Below are 16,056 nucleotides of genomic sequence, written 5' to 3'. Positions count from 1 at the left end.
AATTTCTTTGTCAGTGGCCAAACGTACAAAATCAGCAGGGGATCAAATACTTTTTTCCCTCACTGTAGGTCTCTGCACCATCCCCCCACTCCCATTCTGAAATGACACTTACACCCCTGCCAGGCATGGCCCACTTTTTACACATTAAGTACATGTTAACAAATGCATATAATTACACTGCTTTTATTAGTAATTATGATGTAATTACTGAGTATCTACTATGTTAATACACTGTAATAAGGGAGACCTATTGTAAAGTGTTATCATGCATCCCAACACCATATTCTGAACTGCAGAATGGATAAACTTTTCACATTAATGCAATGTATTATAGTAATAGGTCATGTGCCACATTTTAAGGCGAAACAACTGCCTGATCCCCAACACAAGCCAAGACCCAAAATGTAACTTATTTAATCTATTAATATAATATGATTGCATACTTTAGATAAGTTACTGAAAATAATGCTCTATAAGCAATCTAAATGTATCATATAGTGCAGACAGTGAAAGGGATGGTTTTATTTGTTACTGATAAAGCTGTTCTACTGGGGAGAGTGTGTGTGTTTCCTGATAACCACTATGTGTTTCCATATTAATTATTATTATATAAAGATAAAGGGAAACAGATGCTTTCAGTAGAAATATATCTTGTCACAGGGATACAGGGTTAAACAAAAGGCAGCTCAGGCATTCAGATGGGCCAAACCTGTGGCAGTGGTTCTCTTAAAAGAGAAGCCTCCCAGAGTGCCTTAGCTTACCCTCTGAAGAAGGGCAAGCATGGCCAGTGGATTCTGATCCAAATGAAATACAGAAAGGTAAACAGTTTTATTGTCTCTTACTGAAATCCCTGAACACAGCCTAAATCAAGCCTAAATCAGATCACAAGCTCTAAAACCCAAAGGTTACCCAGAGGTGATGTTGCTACAAAAGCCTTCTGTGCTTCCCTGAATCCTTATTAGACAGACTTAATGAGGTGGTGCTACATCATCTGATGCAGCCAAGAGAACGCCATCGTTTCTCCTTTTGTTTGCATTTAAAAAGAGCTTCTTTCTGTTCTTCCAAGTCTAATTTATCTCTGATTTTACTTGACCTTCATTTTCATTAATACTAACTTGAGTGGCCAACAAAAATTGCATTAGGTACATAGGCTTGGACCTAATGAAAGGTTTGACCCTCCCATCAATCTCAAATTTAAGAAAACAGGGCCTGGTGGTGGGAGAAGGAAAAAAGCTGTCAAACAAAAAGGCATTATAACAACAAATTGGAATTATAAACTGTGAATTCAAAGTGGTTCAGAGTTTGATTTTGTACAGATCTTGGTCTGTGTGCAGTCCATTACACATTGCACACTATTGATTAACTCATCTGAAATCTGGAAAGAAAATATGTTCACAAGCAAGTTCAAAATGCAAAGCCAGAACCCAAGCAAGCAAGCAATAATGTGTTGACAGTCAATAATGTAGTGAACAAATGATAAAATAATGTGTTGACTGCGTTGAGTACATTTACAATTGATTGAAACATTTCCATTCTATAATCCCCAGTCTGGAAATATAGCATGAGATCATGGGAGTCCCATGACATTAAAGGTGTAAACAAAATGTCTCCATCTGCCAACTTTTAATAAATACATTTAGAACGAAATACTCATAATTGAATATGGGCATGCATTATGTTTCCTTCCTCGTATTTAATTTTCTGTAGTGCTCTGAGTAATTGAAATTGAGAAACTGAAGAAAACCAAGTCTCACACCAGCTGTCAGAGACTTTCTAAAAGGTCTTGCAGGTTGGAGGCTGGGTTATTATTCATGTTTTTTAATCCATTAAAATGTTATATCTTTTTAATGGAGCTACTGATGTCCTTTAGGTTCCAAGAGGACACTTATGCAGAAGTGGGAACAGATTTCATTTCATTTTAAATTGGAATCCCAGCACTGAATAGAATGATGGATGTGATTAGAGGTGGCCTCAACCTAGCCCCATTTTTAAATACATAAGTCTATAGGATAAATGTTAACAGCTGTAATAGAAAGAGAATGGAATACATTTTGCCAGCAGACAATTTTCGACACATGTTATCACTGCGGCAATGATTATTACAATAGCTGCACTTTAGTACAAATCTATTAACAAGATCTATAGTGTACAAAAAAAGGAAGTAGTAAATGAGATTCAGCGATTTGTTAGGTATAGTTATATTGCTCTTATGTTGTAAGTTGCCCTGGATAAGGGCGTCTGCCAATAAATAATAATAATAATAATAATAATAATAATAATAATAATAATAATAATTCTACTTTGTATAAAATTGGACTCACTTCAGAAGGACATTTACTTTCATGAAACTTTAACATGCATTCAGAGAACTGGCTACCAAATATTTCCAAAAATCACAGTTATTGATATTTTTATCTGGATTCATTTTAATAGGAGTTCAGCTAGACTGGGAAGTTTGTATGCATCGATTTTCATTATTTTTTAATGCTTCAAGTAATTGTCAGATAATGCATACAGCCAAGTAACAGCTGATTTTTTAAATACAAAAGTCTACAATTTCATTTAGACCAATTAATAGAAACTGAAAACTGGCATAATGTACGTGTTGAGAACAATCTTAGGATGGTCTCTTGCAGCGTGACTTGGATTCTTTTCATTTCTTTTTGAAAGTGCAGATAAATCAATACAAATAATGGCCGCTATTCTCCAGATTCAAGTATAAGTCACCACAGATGGTTGTATTCTAACTACCTCCAAGCAAATACTATTTAAATAATAGTTTTATATAGCTCTATTGATTAGTAAAGTTCATACTGTATGAACACAAACTGTAATTCTTGTCCATGTGCCTAGAAATATAACTGTTAACAGGACATTACAGTATACAAACACCCATTCATTGGAGACTAAATGTATTTTTTACCATTTGGTATTGAGTGTTAATAAATTATCTCATTACACCATTGAACAGAATTATCCAGAATAGAAAGTGACAGGCCTTCTATTTTCCCTTACTGACCAGACAAAAGGTGGCATTTAAGTCACAGCCATTGTGAAATGTGATGTATGACCCCTTGCAATCCTTTGTGCAAATATTTTTTGTTGCATCTGAAATTTTTAACTGTGTAACATTTACAAGATTTATGATGCTGCTGATTTGTCACTAAAAGAACATTTATTTGTGGTTCTCTCAGCTATTATTCATCATTGTCCTGACATTTCACTTCTGTACTGTGCATGTGCTGTAATTCATATGCAGGAAAAAAAGAAAAATTGTACAATTTACCACTGTATTGATTTCATGATTAAAGGAATGGAAATAAATGGTGGTGTGAATTCACCAAGAACAGCTTTTAATTGTGAGCTATCAACTGCAACCAAACAATGTTTTTTAATTAATTTACTGTTATAATATCTGGGATTGGTTGGGCATCCTTGCACACAATTTTTCTTGCAATCTGTAGGCCATCTGAACTTTAGACTACACTGAAAGGTTATATGAGGGATATAGCAATTTTTTAAATCTATAAAAAGCTCAAAATAAAAATGTCATACCATTGTATTTCATTCTAGTAATTATAAGAAAGCTGTTCATCATAATAACACATGTACCTATTTATGAAATTGGTCAACAGCTGAGTTGCTTTTTGTGAGAATCTCCTGAGCAACAGAGCAGCCTCACTTGCCAAAACCAATTCCTCAAATATTAAGCAATATACAGAAACAGATGCTAATAAATGGCGGTTGCTAATAGGTGGCCAAGTGGTGTCATAACGGTTACTTCAAGTCCCAAGATACTGAAGAGAGGTAGGAGTCTGAGCTTACAGAAGAGCAATGAACAAGGACATTTGGTTGGCATGTGTGTCCCGACAATGAGAAAATGGAATCGATGCCAAAGAATGTTCAGACAGAAAATGTCCGCTTCAGTTCAGTGGACTACAGGAAAAATGCCAAATGGATTTGGCTGTACAAGAAATAAGAAACTATCCTTTGGGATCTTGAATTATAGTCTTAATAAAAAAACAAGCAGTTTCATTTGTTTCAATTGATCAATGTTCTTATCTCAAAGTGTGGTTAAGAAACAGCCTTATGGTTTTGCATTATATTCTGACCCATAAACTATCACTTCCTTGTACTAAATTCATCAACGATTAAAAAGCAAGTAGAGGAACTGCATGACAGTAGTTGCTAGCATACAGCAAAGCTAACGAATGCCTTTTTATGAAACAAAAGGTTTTAGGAATTGGCATGGACTCTGCAGGTCTGCTGAGCAACTGTGAGACTTCCATCCATCTTACAAAGATTCATTGAGAGCCTTGACATCTGGCAGAAGGACTACCCCACATCTGACAACCAAGATTGTGTTTTGCTTGGTGAAACTTGCAGGAGCTGTCAAGAAATCTATTGGATGCATGTTGATGTCATGTTGATGATTCTTGAGGTCAGGAACATGTTCCTGGGCAGCAAGATGCCACATTCTCTGAAATTCTTGAGGTGAGAAGAATCATCTCTCTGATATTTTTGTAAAATTGGTGAAAGGATGGTGATTACAAATATATTTATATTGTATGAAGAACACCTTACTAATTTAGTTAATTTTAAATCACCCAATCCATAAATAGTATGGGAATAACTATTCTAGTTTAATATGCCTTGTTTCAGAAAAACAAAACAAAACATACATTGTATTGTTGACATGACCTTATTCATCTTTCAGTTTTCTCTAAAATATTGTGCTCAACAATTGCTAAACATGCATTACAGTCACACCTGTAATACTCCCTTTAACATGTATAAATACAAACATTGGAATTTGAGTGACAGATATAAACTACGTACATCACTAACTTGGAATAAACCTAATAGATGAGTTAGTTTGTAAAGGCTTGATTGAGGAGTTCTTTATATCAGACTGCTTTAGGTTTGCTTTAGGCGGTGATGTGAAATATAGTAATGCCAGTAAAATGTATTCACTATAATTATAATAATATGGTGTAATTATCATGACATAATTGTCATAAGTCAACATATGATTATAGAAAACAGCTCCCCTGACAGTCTCAATGGCAATGAAAATGTCAACAGACAAACATTTGCCTTTGGTTGAAAAGGTTATCATAACCAAAACAACATAAAAATACATACATTAATTAATAAAACCAAGTACATACATATTTATGTACATAGTCACATACAGTTACTCTTGATAAACTGTATCTAAAAGCTGAGTTTGCAATGTTGCACTATCACTTTCTATCATAAAGATGCTGACATTATTATCGGGGGCCCGGGGGGGGGGGGGGGGATCTGTACTGATTTGCATAATGAGAGCAGAGGAGTACAAATTAAATATGATCACACTTTTTACAGTTGCAGTTAAAAAATGTTTGATGCTCAGGAGGTTAACAAATTACTTTTCATTGCTCTTATGGATTTAGTCATTAATCTTGTCCTTTTCTTATCCACAAAAGGTCTCTGTATGACTGTAAAGTGATCATAAATAAATGAATAAATAAATAAAATATGCTATGAAAAAGAATGATTGTATGCTTGACAGTGCAGACAGTCAAAGAAAATGCAGAAAACTGTCTGAAACCTTGAATTTTAAAGTTGAATGATGTTGTCTGGGGAGATGCAAGACAGAGTTATTTAACATGGTTAGGAAAGAAAGAAATTAAAACAATCTTTGTAAAGCTATGCACAATACAACATTTCAATTACAACAAGACCTTGACTTTTGAGCCTTTAACTTTGCCACCTTCAGATGTTTGGCAGAAGTGAAAATGGTTTAAATCAATTTGCACTAGAACCTATGGGAATATTTGAGGCACTGCTGTGTGTTGTACATTTTGTTTGTTCCGTCTGTGCATGTGAAAAATTTAAATGTGAAATGGCTAATGGCTTTTTTCCAGTCTTCAAGCAAGATTGAGCTGAATATTTCACCTCCATCCAGCTTTAGTGGATAGTGTCACTATGTTGCTATTTATCATTTATTACCAATCTAAATTTATTAATATTTCTGAAAGTGGTTATTGCACTTAAGTGATGTAAATCACTTACAAGCAAGCAGAAGAGGACTGCTGACAAACGATGCCTATGGTCACACTACACGATTTTTATTCAGATTTTGAGCCCAATATTTACGACTCAATCAGCACCGATCGTGTAGGGTGACGTGATCAGCGTCACAAGGAGACCAGCTGCAGCCCATGAGAGTAGAGCTGACTGAACAAGAAAACATAATAAACATGACAAAAGTATTTGATTTTATTGTAATTTATTCAAATACTTCAAATACCAATGGTTGTTTTGGGGCAGCTTATTTAAAAATACTCTAATACAGGGAAAATAATATTTTCAAATAGAAATACCTATTAGTATCTGTAATTGACCCAGGTCTGCACAAAATATTGATACCTACAATGCGATCATCTGTGGGATGAATATAGCCTGTGACTGTTACTTACCAGAGTATGCAGGCCATATTGCCCTCACCTCGAGCTTGTGGTCATGTTCTTGTTTGCGCAGATTTCCACAGTTCTGCACAGATATGCAGAAATCCACCGATCCCATTGGTGCAGACATCTGCTACATGAACGTGACCTGAAAATGTCCAGGTCCATGTTTGTTTACTTTTTCTCTGCATGGACCACGCGTGTTTCCGAGGCTGTGTCAGAGCTCCCAACAACAAAGGATTTCAGATCAGTCATGTGTCCCCCTGTACTTAAGCGATGGTATAGTGTGCTCTCCTTCACAAAACAAAATTCGGTGAAAGATGGTCGGTAAGTGTGAGCTGCCCACCATTCTCAAAAACGTGTCGGGTTGTAGAAATCGTGTAGTGTGCAATCTTTCAATCAGTGGTTTCAAAAATGGTTTTGAATCATTGGTTAAAATTCATATATTGGGACTATACAGAAAACTCAAATTGTAATGGTGTTCAAACCACACCACTTACTATAAGATACTGACAAGACATTTGAGCATGTGCAACTTCCCTTATCAGTACAAGGTCATATGACTTAGTATGCTTAGTATCATTATTTTCAAAGCTTGTTGATAAGCCATATCATTGTTTGGTGAATGATAAAGCACTGTCAGAAATTATATACACCCAATAGCTTTTTTGTTGTTTCATTCCACTTACCATTGCCTAATTGAATAGTGCAATTCACCACAGAGTACCTGTCAAATTGTCATGACACAGAGTGCAATGTGAATTAAATTTTGCTGCAGAATTTCATGATAGTTTAAATCAATTTGCACTAGGACCTACGGGAATATTTGAGGCACATCCAGGCTGTTTTGCTGTCTGCTGCATATTTAGTTTGTACAATCTGTGCATGTGCATGTTTAATCCTCGCTGCTTCTATTTTTTTCAGCTATATGCCGCTCTAACACAAGGTTTCTTCTGGGAAGGGTGGAAGGTGGTATTCATACTGAAAAGACTTGGAATGCAATCGTTTGTTCCTTGCAAAAACATCAACAAAAACCATACACATTATTTATTTATTTATTTCATTATCTTGCAGCATTTATCATGATGGATATTTTCTGTAAATTAGGAGCCGTTATGAACTTGTAAATACTAGATATTAACTTTATTCCACTTCCTGACATCCACAACAACTTCAAGTTTTCACATGTCTCACAATCACTAGTAAACAATTACATTACATTACATTTTATTTCAGAAACCATTGTAAAAAGCCTTATGAAGTGTATACAGGCTTCAAAGACCCTGGAAGTAATACACTCCCTTAGAAACCATTTTGACATGAACAATATTCCTTTAATATCATTCTCCTGTGAAGAGTGTTGCAATTAAAGGATGTTTAATTCATCATGTACTGGTGCCAAGCTATAAAGCATTTTTACAGATTTAATTTCAGAAAATGTGACATCCAAACAAACAACACAAAAAAAAACTATGAAGCCATCTTATTAAAACAATCTCTATTCTTTTCTCTTTCTGTTCTATTTTCTTTATTTTATTATTTTAATCTTATGTATTTATTGGTGGGAGGAGCGGGTGCCAATTACTAAAGGGGGATTTACAAAAAGGTCTGTTTTCTTTCGGAGTACTGAGATATGGGTAGAGCTGTCCTTATGTTCTGATGACATCTCATTTGCTAATTTGAGCAAGAAAATATGAAATATGTTCTGCTTTTTTTGGACCGGTGTTTTCCCCTTGCTCCATAAACCATGTGGAATAACACTCTGCTGTTTACAGATGGTGAAGAAATCTGTGCAGAAGAGTGATTTCCTTGTGCATCTGCTGGATATTCTCATGCAAAAGACATTTGGCCTATGTGTATGTTGTTATCTCCTACTATCTGCTCATTTAAACAGTGACTGAAGTATTCTTATATTGAGTAACAGAAGGGTACCATTTTGTAAATAAATATATATTGTTTGATATTGTTAATTGATAATGTTGAATAATTTTGTGTTGTGCAAATCTAAAAAGTCACTGATAAATACTTCAAAATCAAAATAAGATATTGAAATATGGATAGAAAATATGTCAGTATCTTCTTTGAATATTAGTATGCCAGTTTTCACTTAACTTAACACTTAAGGAATGGATATTGCCAAGGGTTTTAGTCAAACAAACTTGCCTGCATTTTGACAGGTAGATACATGGTAGGAGAAACTGAAATTAAAGCATAAAGCTAGCACAGTCAATTAGAGAGTAGCATATGATAGCATATGACTAGCGTATGCTCCCATTCCAGTGAACTAACCTGCAGGCTGTAAGAAAATAAAATGTGATACAAAGGCAGGAGATATTTAGTGAACTTAACAAGATTTAGACAATTGGAGTAGGTTTATTGGGGTGTGATGTGAGATCAATAAAACGGACTCTCAACAGGGGTTATGTAAACTTTTGAATGGCATTGCATTGATTTCTGTTAAGAGTCCAAAGTTTATAGAATGGCTTTACTCAGTTCAATCAGCTGGAATCTTTATATTTTCTTCTATGGTGAATTAGTGTTGAATCTCAGAAAAGATGCCATTGATAAATAAGTATGGATTAATGACAAATATTTAAAGTACATGAATTACCAAATAACATTGTTCTCTAATGAAAGGTGTGAAAACTTTCCACTACAGCTGTATATCCTACATAGCCATTAACAAACCTAGACCCACGATTCTATGGATTTTGTTCAAATGACAAGAAAACATTGAAAAGAAACCTAGGAATGCTAATCAGGAAAATATTTCAACAGCTGCAGGTGGCCAGAACAGGAAGGTCAAATGTGTTCTGACTGCTTAAGTAGTCAAAGAGCTGAGGAAATGTCATATATAATCAATATGCAATGTCCACAATTGTTTGTTCCAGATGCACAAGGCATTGCTGCAAATTTATTTATGCAAAGAATGTTGGATTACAAAACAAACAAAAAATGTCCACTTTAGAATGACTCATCACGTTCAGTTTTTGTTTTCAATTGAAAAAAAAACCAGTAGGGTTTATACTAATTGGAGACCCAGAGTTTTAGAAAGGAAATAAATAGACCATTGCAATGTGAGGAAGATCAAACCTGTTCTTATAATAGGAAGGGATTGATATTGTAACAGCTTGGTTTGAATGGTCTGGGTTCAATAGCAAACGGAATATGCAAATATGCAAAATCGGCCCACTCAGGAACCACTATTTATTAGTGACTCACTCTTACACTGTCCCGACAAGGACTGACAATATACCCAAAGACACAAGGGGAAAGGGATGAAGGCTGTGACAGGCTGCATAGACAAGGTGCACACAGAGGGGTGGGGGTACACAGGACAGAGCGTGCACACATACACACACAATAGTCCACACTTCAATTATTTACAAACTACACTAGCCACTACCCAGTCCATACAGTCCAGCCAAAGTCCATGAGGCTGTCCGCTGCCCCCCTTTGTGTTGCCTTGCGCTCCGCATCTGTGGGTTACAGCCTTCAGTGCCGAAGCTGACCAGCTGAGCATGTTAAAATAGAATAAGTTGTCCTTGGAAGACCCTACCCAACTTAAGACAATGTGACTCCTTAGATACAGATAATTTAGATAGTTAAAAGTTACCTAGATTGTTACAATGAATAACTGCACAGTAAACATATATGCAAATACGCAGTGCAAAAAAGTAATGGAAAAATCCAGCACAATCACAAGGCCATGTATGTGGAGCTATTTTCAGATTGTGTGTGTGTGTGTGTGTGTGTGCGTGCGTGTGTGCGTGTGCATATGCTTATGTATGTGTGTGCATGTGTGCGTGTGCGTGTGTGTGCGTGTGTGTTTGTGAGTGTATGTTAGTGAATCCCATGTTTTCAGTTGTTTCTGAAGAGTGTGTCTGGATTCATTGGAATCGGAGGTTTAATCAGCTGAAAGATCAGCCCCTCCAGGGATGTTTCCTTTCAGGTTCTGTATAGTCTGACCTTTTCTGTTATTCAAGGAGGTCTGCACGTTAAAGCCATGAGGCCTTTAAAAAAAATCTTTACCTCATGAGTTATTAAAAGACCCCCTGCTCACATTTTTTTTTTTCATTTGCAGGCAGACCATAATATTCTTCTATGAATTTCTGGATTATTCCTCAATATGTATTTTTGATTTACTATGTGGGCTTTGCTTTTGTTCCATTCTGTAATGTATGTCATAAGTCTGAAAACATTGAGATGCTACAAGAGAACTAGTAAAATTAGGATTAATAAGAAAAAAGAACAAAGACAATCAGTATTCCAGTAGTACTATTATGATACTTGTTCATTATAAAGCAGGAGACATTAACAGAAATCTAAAATGTATCACCTGTATTATTCTCCAAACCTGCTAAAGGTTTAAAGGGCTCATAAACTAATTCACCCACTTACCTGCAAAATACATACATCCATATAATTTACATTTATTATCTCACAATATTTCTGTGAGGTGAATTGTCATCTAGGGCTTGGTGTCTTCAATAATTTGGGATTTATTTAGATTAAAAGCCTTTGATAGTTCCCTGGCTTTCCTTAAATAGTACACCTGTCACATTTTGTAAGATTTTGAACAAGAATTTGTTTATTTACAAAAAATTACTTGCTACTTCATTTGAAACAATGGAGGAGTTTACAGGCAGTGTTTTTAACTCTTGAATTGATTATGCACATTTGTCCTGAAACATTGTGAGAATCAAGTTTGCGGCCAAAAAAAAAGCACAGACACAGATACTCGCATAAATGACTTAAAATTATGAAAACACAGGAAAAACACGTCTATTTCAATGTGTGAACTCACATTTTACAAGCAAATACTACCACGATAATTATATATATCCTGAAATGACCACTTTATAAAAGTGTAAGATGACTGGTCAGTTTATTGTGCATTTCAAGGTAAAGTAAGTTGCCGATGGACGTTTCATGGCATTTCAGGTCAATGGCAATGCAGAAAGTTGTTTTAATTTAGTTTTTTCCCCATTATCATTATGTTCTCTATGTTGTGGTCTGTTGCGCACTGTTCAGTACTGTACATCATGTTATGATCCTTACTTTATAAAACACTTTATAATATTCACGGCTTGCTAGCTCCATCAGTGACTTGAAAAACCACTTGGGTAAGATCAGTAAAACAAAGTATTAAACAACTAGACAGCATACAAGACACAGCTGTACATGGTTTCATTTGAACAAGTTGTCACATGACAGCCATGGATTCAGTGATTTCGAGTATTGTTCTCGCACATGTAAACCAGCCTTTCCGGCATTTTCCTGCAAAAACAGCATGAGAGCTGTACGTAGAGCTAATTTACATATTAATTCCCTCCTTTGCCCTTAATTTGCATGATGTCAGGTAAACAGCAGCTCATCCTGAGTGCAATAAACTAAAACCATGTGAACCCTGAGAGGGAGAGGATCATTTCATCTTTGACTTGAGCATATTGTCTCCAATAAGGTCAAAACACATAAACTGCAAATGTATTTTAATTATTTTTGTGATTTATTTTAGATATCCCATATAGATCAGACATATATTCAGTAATCTAGAATATTCACTACTACTTGCCAAGATTAATGTAGACAGATTAGATATAGTGACAATGCAGGATGTTGCATCTGTTTGCCCAGGGATCAGGGTTAAAAGCCTCGGAAATGCATTCAAATCACAGAGGGGCACTGAAACAAAATGGGAGTCTTTAAAAAGTCTGTGAAAGGAGAAAAAAAAAAATCTCCCCTGATGCTAGGCGCTAACTACTCAGTTTACTGAATAAAACAACCAGGTGAGGATGCAATTCACAAAACGCATAGTCATGGTTCAGAAGCTGGGGTCGTGATATATAACTGTACATTTTCCAGTCCAGGGTCAGTAGCCAAACTGGGTACAGTACAGAAGAGGGGCAGGATCTAGTCAAACAACAGCATTGATGGTGTGCTCTGCTCAAAAGCACTCCTACCACCCTCCTGCAGAATGCAATGTGTATGAGGGCATGTTGTTTTTTTACAAGTCCCTGGTCATTAATGCCGGCAGGTGTATCTACTTATTTGAGGTGACAGGTGTCTAGTCAGACTCTGGTGGGGACCCATTCCCTTCTTATATAGTGCCCTATACAACCTGTATCGTGTCATTATATATTATACATATCTATATAATGTATAATAATAACAGTTTTACATTGTTGCAAATGGAGGATGGAAATAATTATCTGTGACAATTTAAAAATTCTTAGAAAACTAGACAATATTTCTGACATTCTTGCAGGGATTTCTTTTTTCTTGCCAAAGCCCTACACAGCTTTTGTAAATGTATTTAAATGCATGAAACATCCAACTGGAAAACCAAGGCAAACAGCATCTTTCAACAAATAAAAACATTAATGAAATAAGAGAAATCTTACTTCCTAGCGGTGCAACAGAAATACATCAGACAAGCAGTTACCCTGTCAGAATTAATAACACACTCAATGGGAACGGCAAGGCTGTGTGGGCAATTTCTGCGATGTTGTTATTCAACCCAACAGGTGTGAAATAGTCAGTCTCTAAAACAGATCTGCAGTAAAGAAAACAAATCTGAATAGGGAATGAAGGGGAGAGAGAGAAAGAAAGTGCAAGATCAAATAAAAAGATCAGCTTTTTCTTAAATGAAACTAAACATGGAAGAATCAAGTCTTCATGGAAGAGATAATGTTGAAGTAATCCACATCATTACAGCTGCACAATAATTAAAATGGCCTGAGGTCGCTGAATAGATCAGCACAGTAAATTAAGCAATACGAGAGCTTGTCTTTACTAAAACAGAAAACCTCTGAAATCTGCAAATGGTCAGGATCACCAATAATTGCAATTGCATAACTTCGCGAGAAATTGAATTAGTCACTTAATGAGTGTTTTCTTTTCAATCAATGAAGACATAAAATACAGCATTCTTAAAAAAACAAAAAAAAACACACAACAAACAAACCCCCAATAATCTGTCGCTGGGTGGAGCATCCTAGTGTGGGAGTGGAAATTTTCACTTTCCCCCTGGTATCATGTGTTGTATTTCTAATGGGAGTCTAATTCTTTGTTTGATCTGCTAGACCACATGAGGAATGAGTCTTCATGCTGGTAAATCAATAAGTCAATTACACCAGCTAGCGCAGACAGTGCCTCGATAAAACTCACTCGATTGTTAGTTACACCCAGACTTGGGAAAATTCCAGAACAACATATTTGGAAAGAGGCTGGGCAACTCGGGAAGTGTTTCCTATAGTCAGTTTCCCACCCAGACATCACATTATCTCAGTTGTTAGACACAAATTAATTATCTCAAAGTGGTAAAGAAAGGTGACCATACACTTTTCAGTGGAACTGAATTATGTTTTGTTTAGTTAAAATACATGATCATTGTAATACACCTTCTACTTCATGTAGTTTTCTTCCGCTCAGATTTATTCAAAACACACCAATCTCACTTTAACGGTCACCCTTTCCACTATAGTACTCCATAGTTGACACAAACCATAATATCTCTAAATACACCTGAAGAGCTGCAGAAATCCAGAGAGAGATGCACCTCCAATCAAAAGGTTTTTATTACAAGCAGCTGCAAGGAAGAGGTTCAAGAGGCAATCTCAAGAACCGTCTTAGAGAAGTTACAAACTACAGGCACTTTCATGCAAATCAGACAAGAGAGAAAGATAACAGGCCCACATGTCTGTCCTGGATGAGTGCAAGTTCGGTTTCTGCCTGACAACTGCTCAGGAAGACATATATGGCTAAACCGGAGTAAAACATAATGTTTAATTTAAGAGGGGTTTGTACGATGTATCAAGCTCAAATTGCTGGTGAAAACTGGTTCTTATCAGACCCTGTTCTTTTTGGTATCAGGGTTGAACTATAGCACAGTACCATAGCACAGTGAGACAGTGACCTTGTTCACACAGACACAGGGAAAGAAATGCAGTTCTTCACACCTACAAACTGTTAAATGCTTCAATCCAATTTATCATATTTAAAAAAGTTTTGACAAAACATTTAAATCAAATACACCTACTTAAATGGGTAACATCTGATATTTTTTAACATAAGTATAAACCAAATATAAAACTACCATATAAAATACAGTTGCAAGACGTGGTTTGCTGTATGTAGCCTTGAAACCCATAAAGCCCAGATCATTTCCATGAAATGTTGTTTTGTTGTTGAATAAAACAAAATTTGTGTTAATAAATGTATCATTTTTCCATTCAATTAAATACATTGTGTGAAAAAGTACATGTAAAATGCCTCCCAAAGTCTCTTCAGAATTGTCAGATTTTCAATATAACAATAATAATGACTTTATGAGCTCTAATATAAATTCTTTAGTCGATAACCATTAAAGTGGCATAGAAACATATTAGATGAGTGCTTGAAGTACATAATCTATTTGATTGCTGTTCCAAGCAGTGAAGCTCATACAACATTCCATAAAGTAATGACTCTATGTAGGTGAAACTGAAGTTTATTGCAAACATTTATCAGTTATGTAATTTAAAAATAAAAAGGTATATTGGAATGACACATTGCATCTGATGCATATATTGTGAATACTTTTCTACACGATAGTAAAAATGTTCTGCAAAAGGTGTTCAGGGTGGGTGGGGGGGGCGGTGCTTTCTGGAAATTAAATTAATCATAAGCCACATTAATCAGAATTATTTTAGGCATCAGGAAGTTCAGAATTTAATACTAAATTGTTTAATTTGTTTAGCGCAACAATTCTCTGATCCAGTTACTTAAGTTATTTTTGGAATTGTAATTCACAATTTTAGAAATTAATTTTGAAAGCGCTTCAAGGGACTGTGTGGGTGCCCAGTACTAAAGGGAGAGATTATACTCTTTGAATTGATGTAACTGTGATTTTTTTAGGGTGGTGGCGTTGGTTAATCATATCTGCTACAAAACCCATTATCGCATCATTCGGTGAATGAAAGCCATAATAAGCTATTTTACATTTTTGCTGCGGTTTCACTCTTTAAGAAACACACTCAGAATTAGTTATGAAGCGACACACAATACAATATTATGTTGTGCAGTCTTTTGAAGTTGCAAATTATTTCCCCTTTCCAGTGTGTAAATGTTGAACATGGCAGTAATAATAAGTAATGTATCCCAAATTACTTAGGATTTTCTGAACACTAACCCCCCCCCCACTCAGCAGAACTGCATTCAAACTAATTTATACATTTAGTCCATAATTATTTTAGCAGTATGGGAAGTATGTACAAATTACCCTGCTATCTGTAGGGGTGTACCTGCTGTATTTACTGTGGGAGCAGAAAGCTTTCCAACAAACTGTGCAAACTGTCATGTTCCCTGCAATCCATCACTTACTGTTGCTGCTGACCCAGACTGTGAATGTTGCTTGAAGCAAGCCTGTAGGCGGACTAAAGGTGTTGGTAGTGGAATGATCAGGTTATGTCCCCCCGTACCTGGAGGATAAGAGAGACCATTAGTAACACTACGTAACCAAGCATAACTTACTTCTTGAATGGCTTGATTGTTTTCCAGATGACTGTACAGAAGAATTAATATTGGTTTAGAGGTACTTTTGTCAATTTGAACTGCATTT

The 16,056-nt window shown here is 35.7% G+C and overlaps 1 long non-coding RNA gene across 1 annotated transcript in view; it reads right to left on the bottom strand.

Annotated features, from left to right (window-relative positions):
* LOC136763098 (uncharacterized) overlaps positions 1-16,056 on the bottom strand; it is a 97,445-nt gene that overhangs the window by 70,390 nt on the left and 10,999 nt on the right. The window contains exon 2 of the long non-coding RNA XR_010820957.1: positions 15,819-15,916. This is a non-coding gene — a long non-coding RNA (uncharacterized LOC136763098). The remainder of the gene's footprint in view (positions 1-15,818; positions 15,917-16,056) is intronic.

Source organism: Amia ocellicauda, chromosome 11 (genome assembly GCF_036373705.1).
Source record: "Amia ocellicauda isolate fAmiCal2 chromosome 11, fAmiCal2.hap1, whole genome shotgun sequence".
Lineage (NCBI taxonomy): Eukaryota > Metazoa > Chordata > Actinopteri > Amiiformes > Amiidae > Amia > Amia ocellicauda.
The sequence above is the reverse complement of the archived record's forward strand: the minus strand, read 5'-3'. Positions and strand labels throughout refer to the sequence as shown.